At 41.4% G+C, this 19577-nt stretch overlaps 1 protein-coding gene across 6 annotated transcripts in view; it reads left to right on the forward strand.

Annotated features, from left to right (window-relative positions):
* Positions 1–1489: 1489 nt before the first annotated feature.
* Positions 1490–19577, forward strand: part of LOC116801761 (dipeptidyl peptidase 4) — a 203064-nt gene continuing 184976 nt past the window's right edge. For 2 of the 6 annotated variants that reach the window (XR_004362203.1, XM_032723106.1), the window contains exon 1: positions 1497–2009. The gene's annotated coding sequence lies outside the window, so the exon portion shown is untranslated. Of the gene's footprint in view, positions 2010–19577 lie in introns of all 6 variants that reach the window. The other 4 variants (XM_032723107.1, XM_032723108.1, XR_004362204.1 and 1 more) reach the window with 4 other exon arrangements.

A 19577-nucleotide genomic window follows, 5' to 3' on the forward strand; every position in this document is an offset into this window, starting at 1 on the left:
GTTTTATTGAGTTTAGCAAACGAGAATTGTATCGATGTGGTACAATAATATGAAAGCGAATGGCCCTGAACGACTTAATTGCAGAGCGATCGGCAGAACGCTAAGGCAAACGAGTAGGTGAGAGAGTACAAGAGAAAGAGCTCGCGAGAGAGGGGAGCTTTGATAAAGGAAGATAATGGCACAGCTGAGGTGCCGCTAAATTGTGTCTCCAAAGTTGGCATCAAATAAGGAAAAACATTTTAGACATATAAAAGAAAACGTAAAATTTATTTTAAAGCAAGAGAGAATGCTATAGTGGAGTTCCCCGACCCGTTACTTAGATAGTGCGAATGCGAACGCGAAATTTCTAGTGTCTTTGCCAATACCGTATAAAAAATGAATTGCCAATAAATTGCCTTTTTCTTTCCAAAAATTACAAACACTACACCGTCGTAAGAACTTTTAATAGCTTGATCTACTGGCATTTCTTGTAAATTTAATTTTTTTCATATTTCCGCAAGTTTTTAGGTATTGCAGAAGTTTTCATAAGTTTCGTTCCATTATTTGGTGTATATATTTCTATATTCCAAATTGCACAGTCTTCGCCATTATTAATGTGCATAACAATATTGTATACACCTATAAATAATATATATATATATATTTGCTGTTTTAACTATTTTGTGACTGTAAATAATTATATTAATAGTTTTATTAAGGTAATGACTAAGGTTGCTATAGTTTTGATCTCCTCTTTAAAAATTGTTATTTTTTTCGCTATGCTTTCGGCTGTATTTTTATGTCCCACAAATTTTGTTTCGCGATTTTTAAATTCATATATATCTAACAGCTTTATATGATTAGATTTTCTGAAAATACTGCGTTTTATAATTTTAATTCGTTTTCCACTTCTCTGTCGTATGGTTTCCCATTAATTAATCCTTCGTGTTTTGTTTTTATAATGTGTTTGATTTCATTCATTTGTTTATTGCTGTGCTGTTTTTTCCGAGACTATTATCTAAAAATGTTCGATTGGAAAATAGATTCGGATTTATTTCGCTGAGTCTTAAATTATTAATAGAAGCGTTGCTATTACTCACTACAATAAATTAATTAATGTCAATTAATATCCGCAAACCAAAATCATCCGTACAATACATAAAAAAATGTTGATACAAAATTTGAATGTTTCTGTACAAAGTATACAAATAAATTTTATAAATAAAAAATAATTTTAATTTAATTACAATCTGATAGCGCTATAAAAATAATATATGAAAAATAAAAATTTTCCTTTTGACGGATTTAGATAAGTGACATTATTCTTTTAAAGTAAATCAAAAAAAGGTTTGTCTAGGGACAGAAGTGAAAATCGGAATAATTAAAATTGAAATAATTTCCAAAAATTAAGATTGTGATATGATTTGCTTTGAAATGGAACCTTACGAAACAAAGAGTCGTTATTACGAATACAGTAAATTACGAATATGTATGTATGTATTTTTTTATTTACACATAAAAACAAATGTCACCCTGTTAATAGGGATATTATAAACCAACATCTTAAAATAAAAGCAAAAGTCTTTCATAATTAAAGAGTTTACTGTTTTATATAATAAAACTATTGAAATGATGTGTTCTTTGTATTCTGATAAAAGAGAACTTTGCTTCAAACCTAAAATCTTAAATGCCCATTGGATAGTTTTATGCGAACACTTCTATTCTTAATTTGACTGTGTATAAATAATATAATAATATGTAATTAATTTTATAATGACATATAATAATGAAAAATAAAAATTAACTATTTCATAGTTTTTGGAATAAATTTGAAACTGTTACTTAATATGTAAAAGGACCTCGTCGGATATGTCTAAGAAAATATTGGGATAAATGTGAAAAATGTAGGTTGTCAAATGTTAACAAACTATATTTAACTAAACTTTGTAAGATATATGTGATAACTTAATTAATATTAGTGTTTTAAAATGCACAAGGTCCTATTATAAAACGTATTTTAAAAATTATGGGTAAGTTAAAAATTCTATCGATTTCAGTATATAAATTTCCAAAAAAATTCGATTTAAGGTATCACCATTTTTGATCAGGATAACAAGTCCAGTAAGCACGCAGTTCAAGTTTTTTATTTCAAATTACGCCACGCCAGCGTTTAGACCTATGTACATATTACAAAACCACTTATTAGCGTGGCAATGTATATTTAAAAGGCGTTTTCCTTTGTTTATTATTTGTTTTCCTTAGTAACAAAATTATAGTTGGTCACAAGTTGTTATACATTGATATATGAATTCAAAGGATCAAGTTGTATGATGTTTATGAAAGTAAAAGTTTATATTGACTCATCTGTGCAAAATCGTATGGATCAAATATTATAATATCGTTTGGTCAATATAATTTAATTTTAAAAATAGCTAAAGGTTGTGTTCTGAAATATTCTTATTGCTTCGCAACCCTTCTTCTCAAAAACAAATATGAATCAAATCTACAGAAAAAAATCCGTGCAGAATCAGAAGCCGTTACAAAAGTAGACCACCTTAGGCCACAGCCAAGCTGAGACCTCAGCAATGAATTGACCGCCGGGCTTGAGCTATCTAACCATTCGTTTTTCATCACGAAGTCATAAATTTCACATGCGAAGAGGTGTCTTCCCATAAAACTTATTAAAACTAAAGGATCCGGGCACAAAAGAAACTCCACCCAAGGCGTAGTGTGTTCAAACGACCTATGCGGCATCCAGGAAGACGAAATACTACCGCAACTTGCTTCTCAAAAAGTAATCAAAAATTATTGACAACAAACCATCTGAAACAGGCCTGAGTTCACTTTTTACTTTTAATACCACAAACCTAGCAGTGACCCTGAAAATTGGCTACTTAGCACTAAGTTTCGACCAAAGGCATTAGAATAACAAGAAGCGTAACGATGTTTTTAATTAATTAGCAATAGCTCACATATATGTATATATTTATGTTTATAATTAATAATATGTAGTACGGCACTGGCGACAAACGTCAACAGGGGACTGTAAGCAATATTTTTTACAGCACTAAAACTAAGTTCATTTTTATTACAATTTATAAATAAAATAAAGTTGAGATCTGGCATTGTTACTATAACTTTTGTAATTTAAAACATAAATTTTTCAAGAGAAAAAGAAAATGTTTAAAGAAAAAAATAAAACATTGTTTAAAAGTGTAAGCGTGGCAGTTTTGGCTGGTTTGTGATTGTAAGAGTAGGCGTGGCAAGAAGTTTTTGATAAATCGATAGATATTTTCAAGACGACTATCAGCTAGTGTGAATGCGAACGCGAAATTTCGAGTAACAAGTTTTTGTGCACAAAACTGCCACTCCCACTCTTTTGAATAATGTGTTAATTTTTACACATTTTTAAAGGTATTGTAAATTTCTATCGATTTGCAAAAAAAATTTTGCCACATCCACTCTAACATCCTAAAACCGTACAAAACCGCCACGCCCACATTTTAAACAATTTTTCGAAATTTTTTCATAATTTTATTAGCCTTGTAAATTTCTATCGATTTGCCAAAAAACTTTTAACCACGCCCACTCTAACGCCCTAAAGCCGACGAGCCGGTCACGCCCACACTTTGGAACAATTTGTAAATACATATTTTCTCATTTTATTCCCCAATATTTATCGATATCCCAGATAAATGATGAAATTTCGCGTTCGAATTCACAGTAGGCTGAGCTGATAGTCAGGGAACTCGACTATAGCATTCTCTCTTGTTTCGATTTCGATTTGGGAAAAATCTTGATGTCGTTACTAGGTGCTCAGGCTTTCGCAACTGTTTTGCTACATCACAACATCGTCTTGCTATTTTAATATTTTATTTCTTTCTGGTCAAAAAGCTGACTTATTTTTTTTTCACAATCAAACAAACCTATTATATTTGCAATTGCTTGTTTTGAAGCCAGAAAAGGGAAAAAATTGGTGTTTGCATTCAGAAAATCGATTTAATTCCGATGTTCGCAATTACTTTTTTATTGCACTTTGACCATTTAAGTACAAGCAACTGTAGTGTATGCGGTATACGCTGGTCTTCGATACAAGTGTTATATGAATCTCGATTTCTGAATGGTCAACATTCTAACGCTGCCCAGATACAGCCACATACATGAATACATAAATGGCATAAGCATATGCACACACAACGTGCCTTCCATAGCATATTCATAACCATAAGTAATATGGTTATGATGGTTATATATATGGTTATGCTGCTGTACTCAGCAGCGGCGCAGCCCTTTGATTTAAGGCTTTGTTTTAAGCAATTTAAGTGACAAAATTCATTTAATCTTATCTACAAAAGCATTCAAAACGTTGAATTATTATTACAACCCAAATATCATAAAACATGGCGACCGTAGAATGGGTACTGAAAGGACCTTGGATGGAAGCGAACAGGTTCACAAGAAGTGGTTCAACGCCTTAAAAATAGAGAGGCAACGTTGCTTAAATCACTAACCAATGAAACAATACTTTGGAATACATCGGTCAAGCTTAACGCTCGACCATATAAAAAATGTACCATCAAAAAGAAACGCACAGAAAGGAACCGCGCAAATTACAATCCTCTGGCCGAGGGAGGAAAGCTTTCAAAAAAGCAACTGAGCAGTTTGGGGTATGAAATGAGAATGCCTTCTTTATTACAATTATGTATATGTATGTTTCTCCCATATGTCTTCGTCAGAGTCGTATTGGCGATCTTCGGTGAATTTCGGCTCGGCTCTCAGTTTTTCGTTGCTGGGTCGATGTTGTTTCCCTGTGGCCAGAGAAAAGGTCATGTTAAAGTATAGTTTACTCAAAGACACTAGAACAACAAGATGCGTAACGCCATACGATTTTTTGGCACACGTTTTTTTTTCCGTGGCTCTAGAGGTCGCTCCAGGCACTCTCGAATTTTTGCTCGAGAGCGGAGAGCGCTAAAGTGATAGCAGACAACTGTATGTGGCACACTTATGCTCATGCATTGTAAATTTGACAAAATATCCCCTCCACCTTAGAAGTTCACTTTAAATCTATATTATTTTTGATCAATTGGCACCATGCGAAAAATTCTTGTTATTTTTTATTGCCTTAACGTCATTATTATTTAAATAAAGCTTAGAAATAGTAATAGGCGAATCATAGTATCACGAAAAAAATTTCAAAAATGACATTATATTAGAATATTTGTCATTAGAGTATTCAGCTTGCGACGTGTGAAAAATTAATAAGGCAATGATTGTTGAGTGCTTGTGTCCGCACTTCGTGCCTCAAGATATGTCTTTTGCAATAAACAATTTTAATATTTTATTTATTTTATAAATTTTTATTTACTTCTATGTGTTATTTTTATAAAATTTTTATTTCTCAATGTAATGTCTTCTTTATGGAAAATTTATGCTTTAAATTACAGTAGTTATAATAATTTCCTTTGTATTTGCTTTATTTATTTAGTATATTTATTATATGACTTAATATGATGTATGTAAATGTACAATTTTTATTATTTAAAATGCACATTAGATTCAGTTGTTTTTCAGTTTCAATTTTTTTCTCGTATACTCATTCTCGTCTCTTGTTTTTACTCACACAAGCAAGCAAATTCTATTTTTAGATTTCTTACGCTCTCAGCGTAAGCGATCGGAAAGAGCAATTTTGGCCGTCACCAAAAAAGTGGCTGCGTAGTGCCAAACCAATGTAGGGCCGTTACGCATCTTGTTATTCTAGTGTCTTTGGTTTACTGGTTAATGGCTATCGTCTACTTCGTTTACATAATCAGAAAGTGTCTATATTGAAGCTTATCCTATTTTATAATGAATACGTATTATTTCTTGTTAATGTGGGCTTTTATGTTACTTAGTTTGATAATAATATATTTATTAAATAGTGCTTGTCTATCTTATGTATCTGTCACTGTTTTCTTAACTGTTTTTATAATTATCTCTTTGTGTAACTTTTGACCTTTAATCTACTTTGTGTAGTGTAAATCTCGGTGTTATCTTGTTTCCACGGTTTTCTTTTCTAAATATTGTATCATTAGGCTCGACTTATACAGGTGTCTCTTTGTCCTTGTTTAATTTAGCCAATCTTCTTTCTGCGGTCGCGCTTAAATGTTCCTGAACTTTTGGGTATATGTCTTTTCTAAATTCTTTAATTTCTTAAGGTAATCGTGGTGATTGTCGAATATTATTGTTTTCTTGAATGTGTGAGTTCTTCCGTGGAAGAGCTCAAAAGGGGTATAGGAAGTATTGCATTGTATTGCATTGTTATATGTTGCTACTGCTTCTGCGAATATTTGGACATGATCGCGTTCTAGGCGTGCTTCCTTTCTTTTGTTCAAGATTATCCTGTATAGTTTGGTTAAGGTAGAGTGCACTCTGTCGACAGTAGCGTTGCCCGTTGATTGTTGAAATGAAGTTGTATGAGCTGTTATTTGGAATTGAGTTAAGAGATCGTTGAATAGACTGCCCGAAAATTCCTGGTCAATAGTGACTTATGAATTGTAATAGGGCATCGGCGAATTTTATTGAATTGCTATTGCTAAGGAGGTAGGCTAGCGCTACGTTGTTGAGTTTATCGATAATTGTGTGCTTAAATGTCAATGAAATATATGTCTATATGTATGTACGACTGCCAATGGTCCCTCTGTGGCGGTTGGGGTTTGCATCAATGGTCTATGAGGGTGTCTATCATATTTTAGGGTTTAGCATGTATCTCAATTTTTTATAATTGTTGGATTGGATTGTTTGAAGGGTATTTGTAACGGAGTCGAAAGTATGTACGGGTTCTGTGATTATGTGTCTTACTTTATGGATAAATGGTGTTTCTACCTGTCTTAAGGTTGTTTTATCCGGTACGGAATTTTTATTTGACAATTGAAGTGATTTAGTGGTTGCGAAGCGATTGGTATGATTTGTGGGTCTTCGTTTATGTTCAAGTTTGGCTCAATTCTGCTGAGTTCGTCAGCAACTACGATTTTTAGTATCTGGGCGGCCTTGTGACAGCACAGAGCCTATCGCATAATTACTTGCGTCTGTGGGTATATGAGTATGGGACCATTACAAAGAAGATCTTTCGACGTTTCGAATGCTTGTTTAAATTCATCGTTTATTATTACAGATTTTCTTGCTTTTTAACTGTCTCGTTATGGGTTTAGTTATTTTCGCAAAGTCCTTTATGAATTTCCTGTAATACCCATAGTACTAAAAATGATTTAATTTCTCTGGTTGTCTTTGGGCAGGGGAAGTCCTTGATGGCTTGAATCTTAAGTGGCTTGGTTTGACTCTTTCCTGGGTTACGATATGTCCCAGGAAGTCGATTTCCGTCCCTAAAAAGCTACACTTGGTTGGTTGGATTTTTAGTTTTGCGTTTTGGAGTTTTGTGAAAACAGATTTAATATCTGCTATATGTTTTTGGAGTGAGGGTGAGAATACTATTATATCGTCGAGATAGAGGAAACAGACGTTGCCGACTAAGTCACATAAAACATTGTCCATAACGCGTTGGAACGTGGCAGGGGCGTTCTTGAGACCGAAGAGCATTCTCGTGAACTCGTAATGCCCATTTCCGACGATGAATGCCGTGTTGCACGCGTCTCGTGGGTTCATTTGAATTTGGTGAAAGCCACTTGCTAAGTCAATTGTTGTGAATTACATGGTCTTTCCTATGCTGTCTAGTCTATCTGCAATGTTCGGGATAGGGTATCTATCAGAGACAGTCTTCTCATTTAATTTCCGAAAATCGTTAACCAAGCGTCACTTTTTTCGCCTATGATGTCACTTTTCTTAGGTACGACCAAGACGGGCGCACTACAGGGGGAATGGTTGTTTTTTATGATGTTTTGTTGGAGCATTTTTGAAGAGAACGTTAGTTGGTCGTTTTCGTTGTGGAAATGTCTTTTGAATGACTTGCATAGTTTGATTATATATTGATTTTCCTCGCTGTTGAGGTGTTTCGTCTGAATGTTTAATTGTTGGTCGCCGGTCGTTCTGTATATGTTGCCGCGGACATGCAGTTTATGTATTGGTGGGTTCGTGGAGAGAACTCTTCTGCCTGTAACAGTTCCTCGAGGTAAAGTATTTGGATCTGGTCTGAGTTAATGCAGACTTCGAAATAAGCGGATCCTGCGTTTGCGGTTTATAAACCGCCTGTTATATTTGATTATTCAAATTGGTGGTTTCATATATAAAATCTCCCTGCATAAAGTTTACTGGGAGCGGAAGTAGCATTTTGGTATTTTGTGGCAGGTTTTGTAATGTGTCTACAGGGTTTGCCCTTGTGAGGTTTGGGATTGCGGTTTCTGGTGTTTCTAGTATGGATTCGGCAAAGTTTATTTTTTCATTTAGGATAGATAGGATATCCATGCCTAGGAAAACATTGAAGTGGGAGTTTGGAAATAATAAGAACTTAAAATTGGTAATTTTTTTGAATTGTTTGAAATTTATTTAATTTAATTTTAAATATACTAAGAACAGTATGGATATTGATAACCGAGGTTAGTTTTTTGACGTGCTCTTTATTAATAAGTGGAGGATTTATGAAGGGTAAGTAGATCCAGTATCTATTAAGAATTTGAGAGGGTTTGACACCATGGATTTTGGTGATAAGAAAACAAATTGAAAGGAAGATCCGTTAGTCTTCTTGCTTATGTAGCCAACTGACTGGCTTCCCGAGGCTTCTAGTATAAAATTTGCATCATCGTTGATATTACATAGGGGAGCGCTTGAATTATGGTTGTTCCTGTTTTGGCGACTCTGATCTGATCTGGTCTGATCTGGCTGGTCGTTATTGTGGAAGGGGTTCCTGCACAGAGTTTCTCTATCTTGATGACCATACTATCGTTATGGGAATTATGTTGACGTGTGAAGCGTCTGTTAATATTGTTGTTAAAATCTTGTTTTCTCTGTATAAAGCGGCTATTATTGTTATTGTTGGTGTTATGATATCGTAGTACATGACGAGCGTTGTTCCCATTATTATAGTTCTGTTGTCAAGGTGTAGCGACTGTTGTAGTCACTATTGGTCCACTGATGAGGCTAACAAAAGGAGCTGATTTACTCTGTAAATCTATCAAGATTGTCAGGTGGCCATCGTCGGTTGGTAGTTGATGTACAAGGGTTACTAGTTGTTGTAGATTCAGGTTTGAGTTTATGTTTGAATGTGTATTATATGTGAGAATTCTTTCCAAAATAAAAGCAAACCTGTATGTGTGTGTCCGTTACGCAGTTTCTTCTTTTCCTTGTTTCCCGGTGCTTAGTATTAATTGTATGAGGTTCTTGTAATGGTGCTGTGCTTCCTTCCACCTTTGTAGTTTTTTTTTTATGTTTTCGACTTTAACTAAAATACATGAATTAAATAAGTATTTAATAGAGTGTATTTTTTTAGAGGTTAGTGAACATGTGACAACAATAGGCGTTTTCTCAAATTTTTTTATTTATTTATTTTTTATATATTATTATTATTAAGTGGGTTTGTAGGTGCACTGCGACCCAGTCGGATCTATTGTACTACCAAAGACAATAAAATAACAAGATTCGTAACGGCCATACATTCGTTTGGCACTATGCAGCCACTTTTTTGGTGACGGCCAAATTTTCTCTCTTTCCGCTCGCTTACGCTGAGAGCGTCAGAAATCTATAAAAAAAAAATTTCCTGGAATGTGTGAGTAAAAACAATAGACGAGAATGTGTATTTGTGTGCGTACTTGTGCTAGAAGACGATTTTCGGGCGGAAGTCAGTTCTGATCGAAGATACGAATTTACACATTTGTAGTTTTGGCAATATGATGAAAAAAACTAACATTAATAATTCACGCCCTGACTATTATAATTTTAAAGTTTTTTAAATTCGTTTGTTAAGATCGCCGCTCGAATTAGCTACCGTTTACATATTTATATATATGTTGATAATTAATTATGTGTAATATATACATATAATATATAAAACCATAAAGAGAAAGCACTACTTTTATTTGTGCTTTTAATGCTCAACAATAAATTTTTTTATATACATTTGTTTTTTATTGTTCTTAAAAATATTTCAAGAAATTTTATGTGTATTTTAAAAATATTAAAAAAAACTCAGATGGTGCCTTTAGTTTTCCGAAGTATTAAAAATTTAAGTAATAAAAATTTATAAAATGAATAAAAATATAAAAACAGTTTGTTGCAAAAGTCATATCTTGAGGCACAAAGTGCGGACACAAGCACTCAACAATCATTGCCTTATTAATTTTTCTCACGTCGCGAGCTGAATACTCTAATGACAAATATTCTAATATAAAGTCATTTGTGAAATTTATTTTGGTATATTATGTACATAGATTCGGTTATTACCATTTCTAAGCTATATTTGAATAATAATAACGTTAGGGCAATGCAAGAATTTTTTACATGGTGCCAATTGATAAAAAATAATATAGATTTAAAGTCTAAGAACTTCTAAGGTGAAGGACATATTTTGTCAAATTTGGAATGCATCAGCATACGTGTACACACATACAGACAGCTATCACTGTATGCGTAGAAAAGAGCTGTTCGATGTAGCGCTCTCCGCTCTCTAACAAAAATTCGAGAGAGCCTGGAGCCACCTCTAGAGCCATGGCGAAAAAATCGTGTGCCAAAAATTTCGTATGGCGTTACGCATCTTGTTATTCTAGTGTCTTTGGTACTACCCCTTCATGACTCAAAGATCCCCCTGAAGTCCAATGGACTTTATAAATGCAACAATTTTATTGGGCTTCAGGGGTGCAATTGTTTTCCGTGGGACTACATACATGCTCAGGAGTCTGTTCCTCTTTTTTTTTTTTTTTATTATTCGACTTTTTTTTTTTTTTTTTTTTTTGTGTTTATCTATTCTATTTATTAAGGTTTCAAAAGGAATCGTTCAGTAATTCCTCTGAACTTAACCTAATGTGTGATAAAGATAAATGAGACCAAGTGGTATCTTAATTATAAAATACAAAAGAAAATGTAATATGTTATGTTATCTTCCGGGTAAGGAGATCGCTGGGGTGTACCCTCTTCAGTCTTCGGAGGGAGATGGGATCAGCTAGGATAGTTGCTAGTTGGTTCGGGTGGGCCATAAGCCTGTCGGCATAACGGCTGCTGTGGAAATTAATCTGATCCCCAAGAAGGGTAACTTTCAGATCTCTTTCGATGACTATGTTCGTCACGTACCAGGGGAGCCCAGATGCGTGACGTGCAGCTCTCGACTGGACCACACGGAGCCTATTAAGCTGGTATTTGGCGGCAGTTCCCCACACCTGGATGGCATAACTCCACGTTGGAGCGAGAATGGCTTTGATTAAAAGAGCCTTAGAGATTATTCGACTTACGGTAGGAAAATTAAAATCTTCTAAAGATACCACCTACTGTCCGTAGGTGGTATGCACGATTCATAAGCCCTATTGGAATTATGCCTACGTACTAAAACAAAAACCTCCGCGTGCTCTTCAGTCCTTACTCGCTCACCGGGACTGCCAGTCAAGGTATGACTTCGGTGAGCAGGATGTGAGGCCAGGTCGCACTCCCTGCCTTCAGTGTAGTCCATGGGGGCTCCTCCTTCCACCCTTTAGTTGATTTTTACGACGAGCCGGGAACTCTGGGGTAGAATTCTTCGACGCAGAACATGCATCGAGCCATTTGTCCGTAAGAAACTGGGTTAGGTGGTAGTTCAAGCTTTTGTGCTGGCACTCTGCCCAAACCGTCAACTCAGGGATGAGCTGATGAGTCCACCTCCCCCGTCGCGAAGTTTGCCATCTGCTCTGCCATTCACCTGTTAGCCACTCGTGTGCCTCTTGCTTGGAAGCGCCACTTCGCATTAGGCTGAGAGCCTTGATCTCCAGATCAATTGGCGGCAGGCCTGCCAGGGCTAGCGCCGCGACCTCGGATATGGTCCTGAAACCTCTAATGAGCCTGAGGGCCATTGACCGTAGCACCGAATGAGCTCCTTTCAGGTATGAGCCCCTGCTAGTGGCATTGCTCCAGATTGGTGCAGCGTATAGCAGAGAAGCCTTTGCTACTGACACCAGCAGTTTCCTGGCCGGGTGTCTTGGGCCTCCGACGTTGGGCATAAGCCTAGCCAACGAAGAGGCTGTGACTGCTGCCTTCTTGCTGGCGTAGCTCGCGTGGTCCTTGAACGATAGTCTGCGATCTATCATTACCCCCAGATCCCAAGATGCCCAAGATCCCATCGTACATGATGTTCCACAGGATTGGTCCAAGTACCGATCCTTGGTGAACACCTGCCGAAACTCGGTATCTTTTTGGGACATCTTCCGTATCGAACCATAGGACCCGGTCCCTAAAGTAGCTGCCAACGACTATCCTCAGGTACTCCGGGATCCGCATGCGGTTCATGGCTGCGAGAATTTCGGGCCATCTGGCGGTGTTGAAAGCGTTCTTTACGTTCCAGAGTGACTATTGCGCAGTATTCCTTCCTGCCCCCTAACCATCTATCACCAGATAGAGCGGTCTTGGCGATGTTACTAACGGCCGAAAGAGCGTCCAGTGTGCTCTTTCCTTTCCGGAAGCCATATTGATGGCTTCCCAGGCCGTTGGTGCTCTCGGTGATTGCCTCTATTCTAGTATACAGGATACGTTCGAATAGTTTTCCTACTATATCCAGTAGGCATAGAGGGCGGTAGCTGTTTGCAGCATGTGCTGGTCCCTTGCCTTTCGGCAACAGGACTAGCTTCTGGCTTTTGCACCTTGTTGGGAAGATTCCGTCCAGAAGGCATTGCTGGAAGGTGGCCCTGAAGATTTCAGGTCTACCCAGCGCCACTGCTTTTATAACAGCTCCAGGAATACCGTCTAGTCCAGGGGCTTTGTTCGGTTTGATGCGCTTGGCTGCCTCGACGACTTCAAGTACAGTGACGCACTGGAAATCTGGGGCAGGGGCTGCCTCTGTTGGCCTCCATAGAGTGGTTTGCTTTGGGAATAGCTCCCCTACTATGTTAGCCAGGACCCCCGGGTCGGATGGGGTTGCCGCTCTCCTCCTTAGCTTGTTGGTAACGAGTTTGTAGGCGAGGCCCCAGGTATCGCTGTCTACGCCATCCTGCAGCTCCTTAAACGACCGCGCTTTGGCAGCCGCGATCCCGTGCTTGAACTCAAGGCGTTTCCTTCTGAAAGCCTCTAAGAGTTCCGCGTGGTGGGTACTGCTTCTGGCTCGTTGCGCCGTTCTCCTAGCCCTGAGGCAATCAGACCTTAGTTGGCTTAGGGAGGCACTCCACCAGTAAACGGGTGGTTTGCGCTGTGCCTTATTTTTCCTAGGCATGGTTGCGTCACAGATTCCTTCGAGCATAAACATAAGGCCTGCCGCCATACTCTCTGCGTCCCCGGCTGTTCTGCTCTGCCGTCTCCTGGGCATGCCCTCCGGGGAGAGACTGAAAGAGATCAGGGCGTGGTCGCTCAGCGTCATGACGTCATGGACCATCCAGTTGTTGATGTCCCTCTGCTGACAAAGGTAACGTCAATAAAGGACGTACCCCTATCGTTGTTGAACGTCGGCTTCCGTCCGTCGTTCAGCAGTATAAGGTCCAGCATTCCCATGGTGTCAATCACAGCTCGGCCTCTGGCGTTGGATGTCCTGCTGCCCCATTCCACTGCCCAGGCATTAAAGTCGCCGGCAACGACCTTCGGGCTTCGCCCTCTAGCATGGTCCACGAGCGCCTCCAGGAACTCCTCGAACTGATCGGGAATGTCGCTCGGCGGAGCGTAACAGCTGTACATGTGCACGTGTTTTATCTTCGCATAAGCGATACCCCGCATAGGTAAAGCAGCCAGTTCCTGGACGTGGAGAGAGCTGCAGCAGTTGATAGGTGCTTTACCTGTCTCGTCAAGGATCATGGATGATTGTCCACTACCAGAGACGTAGGGTTCGCTTAGGAGCATGATGTCTACATTGCGCTCAGCCGCAGTCTGGGCCAGGAGGCTCTGAGCAGCTGCGCAATGATTGACATTGAGCTGTACTACGCTAATATGGCCGTGATTGAGGTGGCTCTTGGCTTCTTTTAGGGTCGCTTTGTAATTCGGGCACGCAAAGCTACCCGTCGGGTGGTTTCTGTCCACCTCGCTGCTGCAGATCAGGCATTTTGGTGCTGCAACGCACCCCTTTGCCTTGTGCCCACGCTCACCGCATCTAAGGCAGCAGTCTGCCCTGTCGGTGTCCTTACAGGTAGCTGATCGGTGACCATAGCCCAGACACCTGTAGCATCTCGTGGGTCGGACGTCCTGGGTGAAACGACATCTTGACCATCCAACGATTAAGGTTCCCTGTTTAAGGACTGGTATCGCCACATTCGCGTTTAGCAGAACTGAGGCTATCTGCGTGCCATCCCGCATTCTGCGAAGGCCCCTGATATCTTCAGGGTTTATCTGCAGACCCTGGAATTGGGCGACCATGCAGCTGTGGAGCTCATCTGCTGTCGTAGCCTCGTCCAATCCGCTGCAAGATAGAGCTATTTTTTGCGCTCCCGTGCGCACAGAGGCCAAGTCATTGAGCGCCGCTTCCAGGTCGCTCTTAAACTTGGGAACGCTTTCCGAAGATTTCCCCTCTACCTCAAGCAACAGCTCACCTTTCTGCGTTCTCCGGATTTTACGTACGTGGCTGCCCAGTTCGCTAAGGCTCGGGTCCGATCTTAGCTTCCGAAGCATCTCTGCGTACGAAGCCTCTCCTGTCTTTTTTACAATGAGAGCCTCCGGTTTTTTACGCAGGCGCTTAGGTTTCACCTTGGTCCACTCTGCACCCGTGCTAGCATTCTTGGCGACAGATGCGTAGCTGCCTGGCTTGGACTCGTTAGTTCTGGATGGCGCCTTTTCTTCACCGTTGCCACCCAACGTAGGGTTGCTCGGCTTGGGCGCCTTGGCGTTTGGCACTTGCACCTTGGGTACCTGCGCCTTTTTAGAAACCTTTTTCGAAGGCTTTTGTACTTCCGTGTGGGTAGCACTGCTCTTCAAGCGGTGCTCGCTAGACGTACCTTCGTAGAGCTCTATCGCCCTGTTGTTAAGGGCTGAGAGTTCGGACGCTATGCCCTTTGTCTCTCGTGTCACGTGCCGTTGGGTCTCGAAAGCGGATAGCAGGATGTTTATCTTGCCATTCATCCTGGTGAGAATGCCCCTCAGGTCCTCGTTCTGGAGAGCCGTGGTTAGGTCCGAAGACCGATGAGGGGAACCAGCTGGGGACTTCCTTCCCGTCTTTTGCGATGGCACGGCGATGTGGTCCATCGACTTCTGACTTGTCGCGGTCGTAGATGCTGTAGGAGCCAAGTTCTCCACCTCTACAGCATCGCTGCAGTCGCTAGTCAACGGCGACTGGGAGCCTGCATGCTCACCCCTCGCCACCGACGGGACTGGGATTCCGTTCCTCTTGATAACACATATAATATGTGCAGAGTTCTGCTCCTCCATGCAGCAGAAGCGACAGAGTTCATTGTCTGTAATGCCAAATTTGTGCAAATGGCTGTGAAGTCGGCAATGCCCCGTAAGAAGGCTATTCAAAATGCGCACCGTGTTTTTCCCGTGTGTCATTAAGGTCTTGAACCTTTTATGGTTGTATTCACGGAGGAGAATCTTGACTGCCCAAGTCCTGCTAGGTGTTTCCAAAACGACAGACATTTTTCTCCCTCTAGTGACTTCAGTAAGCCCGCACTCTGTGGTGACCAACACCACAGAGGGGTTCGGGCCTAATTAGTGGGTTATCTGCCCCTTTCCTGGCTAGGTTGTCCGCTAGCTCATTTCCCTGGATGGTGTGGTGTCCCGGGACCCACCTTATTGTGAGTTTGCTGACAGCTCCTAGTTTGTCTAGGGCTGTCCTCACTTCATTTACTAGCTTAGATGTTATCTTAGCTTTGCTGAGCGTCTTTATGGCTGCTTGACTATCAGACAGTATAGCAATGTCCCTGACACGATAGTTCTTTTGCAGATTAAACTCCGCACAGCGTCCAATACCACAGACTTCAGCTTGAAAAATGCTGGTGTATCTGCCCATTGATTCGTGGTATTTCAACCTGTTTCCTACAACCCCCAGCCCACTACCCTCGTCGGTGAGTGATCCGTCTGTATACGACTTTATTGTTTGTGGTTTCATAGGGTGTAGTTTCCCCAGGGTTGTCCAACTGTTTTTATTACTGAGATGAGTGCTGCAGTTCTCAGCGAACCTGTGCTCAGCTGGCATCTCATCCCTTGGTTGCATCAACAAAGGGATATCCCTTTTTAGTCTTTCAGCATCCTTTCTTGTGAGGTTGCAGTCATTTCCTGTTCCCTCAATTCTTATTAGGGTGGCTTTTCGTTTTATTTCAATGACGATATGAGGCGGCGTTACTTCCATTAGCACTTATAGGGCTGCAGTGGGCAAGGTACGCATTGCTCCTGTCATGCATATGCAGGCCATTCCTTGCAGCTTATGAAGTTTCACCTTAGTGGAGCTGAGGCGTGCTCTATCACCCCAGGCTATTACCCCATAGGTTAGTATGGGTCTGACTACCATGAGGTACAGCCATCTTATTATGCGTGGTGAGGTTCCCCACGACTTTCCAGCTAATTTTTCTACACGTGAAAAGTGCTCTGGTGCACTTATCAATTGTGTTATAGACATGAGTTTTGAAGCTAAGTTTGGAGTCGATGGTTATCCCAAGATACGTAACTTCCTTGCTGGCCTCTATGCGACATTCTTACAGGGTTATTGCCTTCATTCTCTGTAGCTTGTACCTATTTGTGAAAGGAACAATAACAGTTTTGTTGGATTTAGGCTCAGGCCTACTTCCTTGCACCATTCGCTGGACATATTGAGGCCCAGTTGAATAATATCGTAGAGTGTTTCCTCATATTTACTTCTGGCTATAATGACAATATCGTCAGCATAGCCTTAGCAAAGTGTACCTCTGCCGGTCAGTCTGTCCAGCAACTCGTGGCGAGAGGACACCCCTTGGGGGCAACCCCTTGTGGTAGATACTGCGGACGACTGTCCTCCTATAGTGGCCATGCCTCCCCTAGATGTTGTTGCATCTAGTCCTCTTCTTGCCAGGCATGCGTTGACAGCCTCATGGGAGGTATTGTCGAATGCACCCTGTATGTCTAAGAAGGCACATAACGCCACTTCCTTATAAGTATGTGAATCCTCAATAAGGCTTTTCAGATGATATAGGGCAGTATCAGTTGATCTGCACGCCCTGTAGGTATGCTGCGTCCGTTGGAGCGGATGCTCCACAAGCAGAGTGCTTCTAATGCTGACATCCACTAGCTTTTCCAACGTTTTTATCAAAAACGATGTCAAGCTGATGGGTCTGAACGACTTCGGATCAGTGATGTCTTTCTTTCCAGCTTTTGGAATGAAGACCACTTTTGCCATACTCCAGGCCGTAGGTATGTGTCCTAAAGCTAGACTGCTGATCAGTATTTTCCTGATCGGCACTGTGAGCTGATTTAGTGCTCGTTGTAGCAGGATTGGCTGTATGCCATCTGGACCAGGAGATTTGTAGGGCTGGAATGTACCAATTGCCCATCATTATCTCCGTTGTTACTATTGATTTTGATGTGGCCCAATTAGTAGCACGCGGAAGCTGGATTCCACAGTAAGGAGGCATTGAACCCTTCCCAGTTCGTATTCCTGGGATTGCGCCTACGCTCGCTACATTCTAGATTTAGCCCTATGTTAAAACGAATAATTCTGTGATCTGACATTACTCCTCAGGAGATGCGTGCCAGTCGCTTATATGCGAAGCCACTGATCTGCTGGAAAGTGTAATGTTCAGAACCTCAAATCTTACCCTGGTAACAAATGTCGGAACATTGCCGACATTTAGGATTTCTAGATTGTTATTCAAGATAAATTCTAAGAGTGACTCACCTCTTTGATTCACGTCGCTGCTGCCCCATATCACGTGATGTGCATTTGCATCACATCCGATGATGATGGGTGAGTGTGTCCTCTTGCAGTATTCTTCCAGTGCAGTGATTTGGGGCGGTGGGCACGCCTCGTCACCGGCAAATTATACCGATGCCACCACAGTCTTCTTAGCTGCTATCACATCTTCTACCACGATAATAATTAATACTTCTACATGCCAGGATACAGGCTCTAGGGCTAGAGGCCCGTTGATCCCAAATTACCTTGGCGTTCTTCACGTACAGTCCTTTTATTCCCTGGTTATACCAGGGTTCCTGTACCAGGGCTAGCCCAAGATGTTGTTTGGTGAACATCCTTGCCAGCACAACCGAGGCGCGATGGATGTTCACCTGAGCTATCCCTGTACTCCCGACCATTAGAGGATCGGCTCCATAATCGGCGTTACTGGTCTGGGAGGACGTTGATGATGCTATCGAACTGCTCACCAACAATATCAAGGCAGCAGCTAGATTGGCAACTCGCAGAATATCTCGGCAGCCCGCGGCAGATCGAATCCCAATACCCAGGGAGATCCTGATGCTTATAGCTGAGAAGAGGCGCTTACGCACTAGGTGGATGAGGTCTCGGCACCCGTTGGACAAAACGGAATGGAATCGAGCGCTGAGTAGGCTCCGATGCTCGTTGGTGATGCACAAAGCCGCATGGTTCGACGAAAGGCTTGCCAATACTGGAGTCGAAAGCGAAGCGACGCATTCTCTGTGGAAGGCCACGCGCGCAATCAAAAGGCGTTGCACGAGGATGGCGCCTCTAGTCGATAGCAACGGGACATGGTGTCGGACCGACTTGGGACAAGCGGAGGTATTCGCTGCGCACATCGCCGAGCGATTTCAACCATTCAAGCTTGCCAGCCTGCAACAGGTTGAAGAATCTCAGGACCAGCTGAACCAAGCGCTTCAAATGGATATACCAATCACGCCGTTTGAACCCTGCGAGGTATCCGAAGTCATTGTGCGCCAGAGTAACAACAAAGCACCAGGACATGACGTCATCTGCAACGCCACATTGAAGGCCCTGCCCAGACAAGCGATCCTCTACATAACGTTGTTTTTCAACGCTATTGTGAGGTTGCAACACTTCCCTTATCAGTGGAAGCTCGGGATAATCTCCATGATCCACAAACCTGGCAAGCCGGAAAGGGAGCCCGCCTCCTACCGGCCGATCAGTCTCCTCCCTTCAATTTCGAAGGTGTTTGAGAGACTGATTGCTGTCCGGATTGTAAGGATTATGGAAGCCCAGGGGATTACCCCTGAGCACTAGTTCGGTTTCCGTGCTGGCCACTGTACTGTCGAGCAGCTCCATCGAGTCGTCGAGCAAATTCTGACTGCCTACGACAGTAAGGAATATTGTAACAGCCTCTTCTTGGACATTCGAGAAGCGTTTGATCGAGTTTGGCACATTGGACTTCAACTGAAAATCAAGCAGACGCTGCCTGCTCCATATTTTGGGTTGCTAAAATCGTACCTTCAGCAATTTCCACCGAGCACAACGTGGCAGCTGGTGTTCCACAAGGTAGTGTCCTCGGCCCCCTGCTCTACTGCCTGTATAGCTACGACATGCCGCAGGAAATCTATGCTGGCCACATTTGCCGATGACGTGTGCGTCACCTACAGGTCCCGATGCGAGCACGACGCAGCCGATGGTATCCAGGACTTTGCATACCGGT

This window comes from Drosophila sechellia, chromosome 3R (genome assembly GCF_004382195.2).
Source record: "Drosophila sechellia strain sech25 chromosome 3R, ASM438219v1, whole genome shotgun sequence".
NCBI lineage: Eukaryota > Metazoa > Arthropoda > Insecta > Diptera > Drosophilidae > Drosophila > Drosophila sechellia.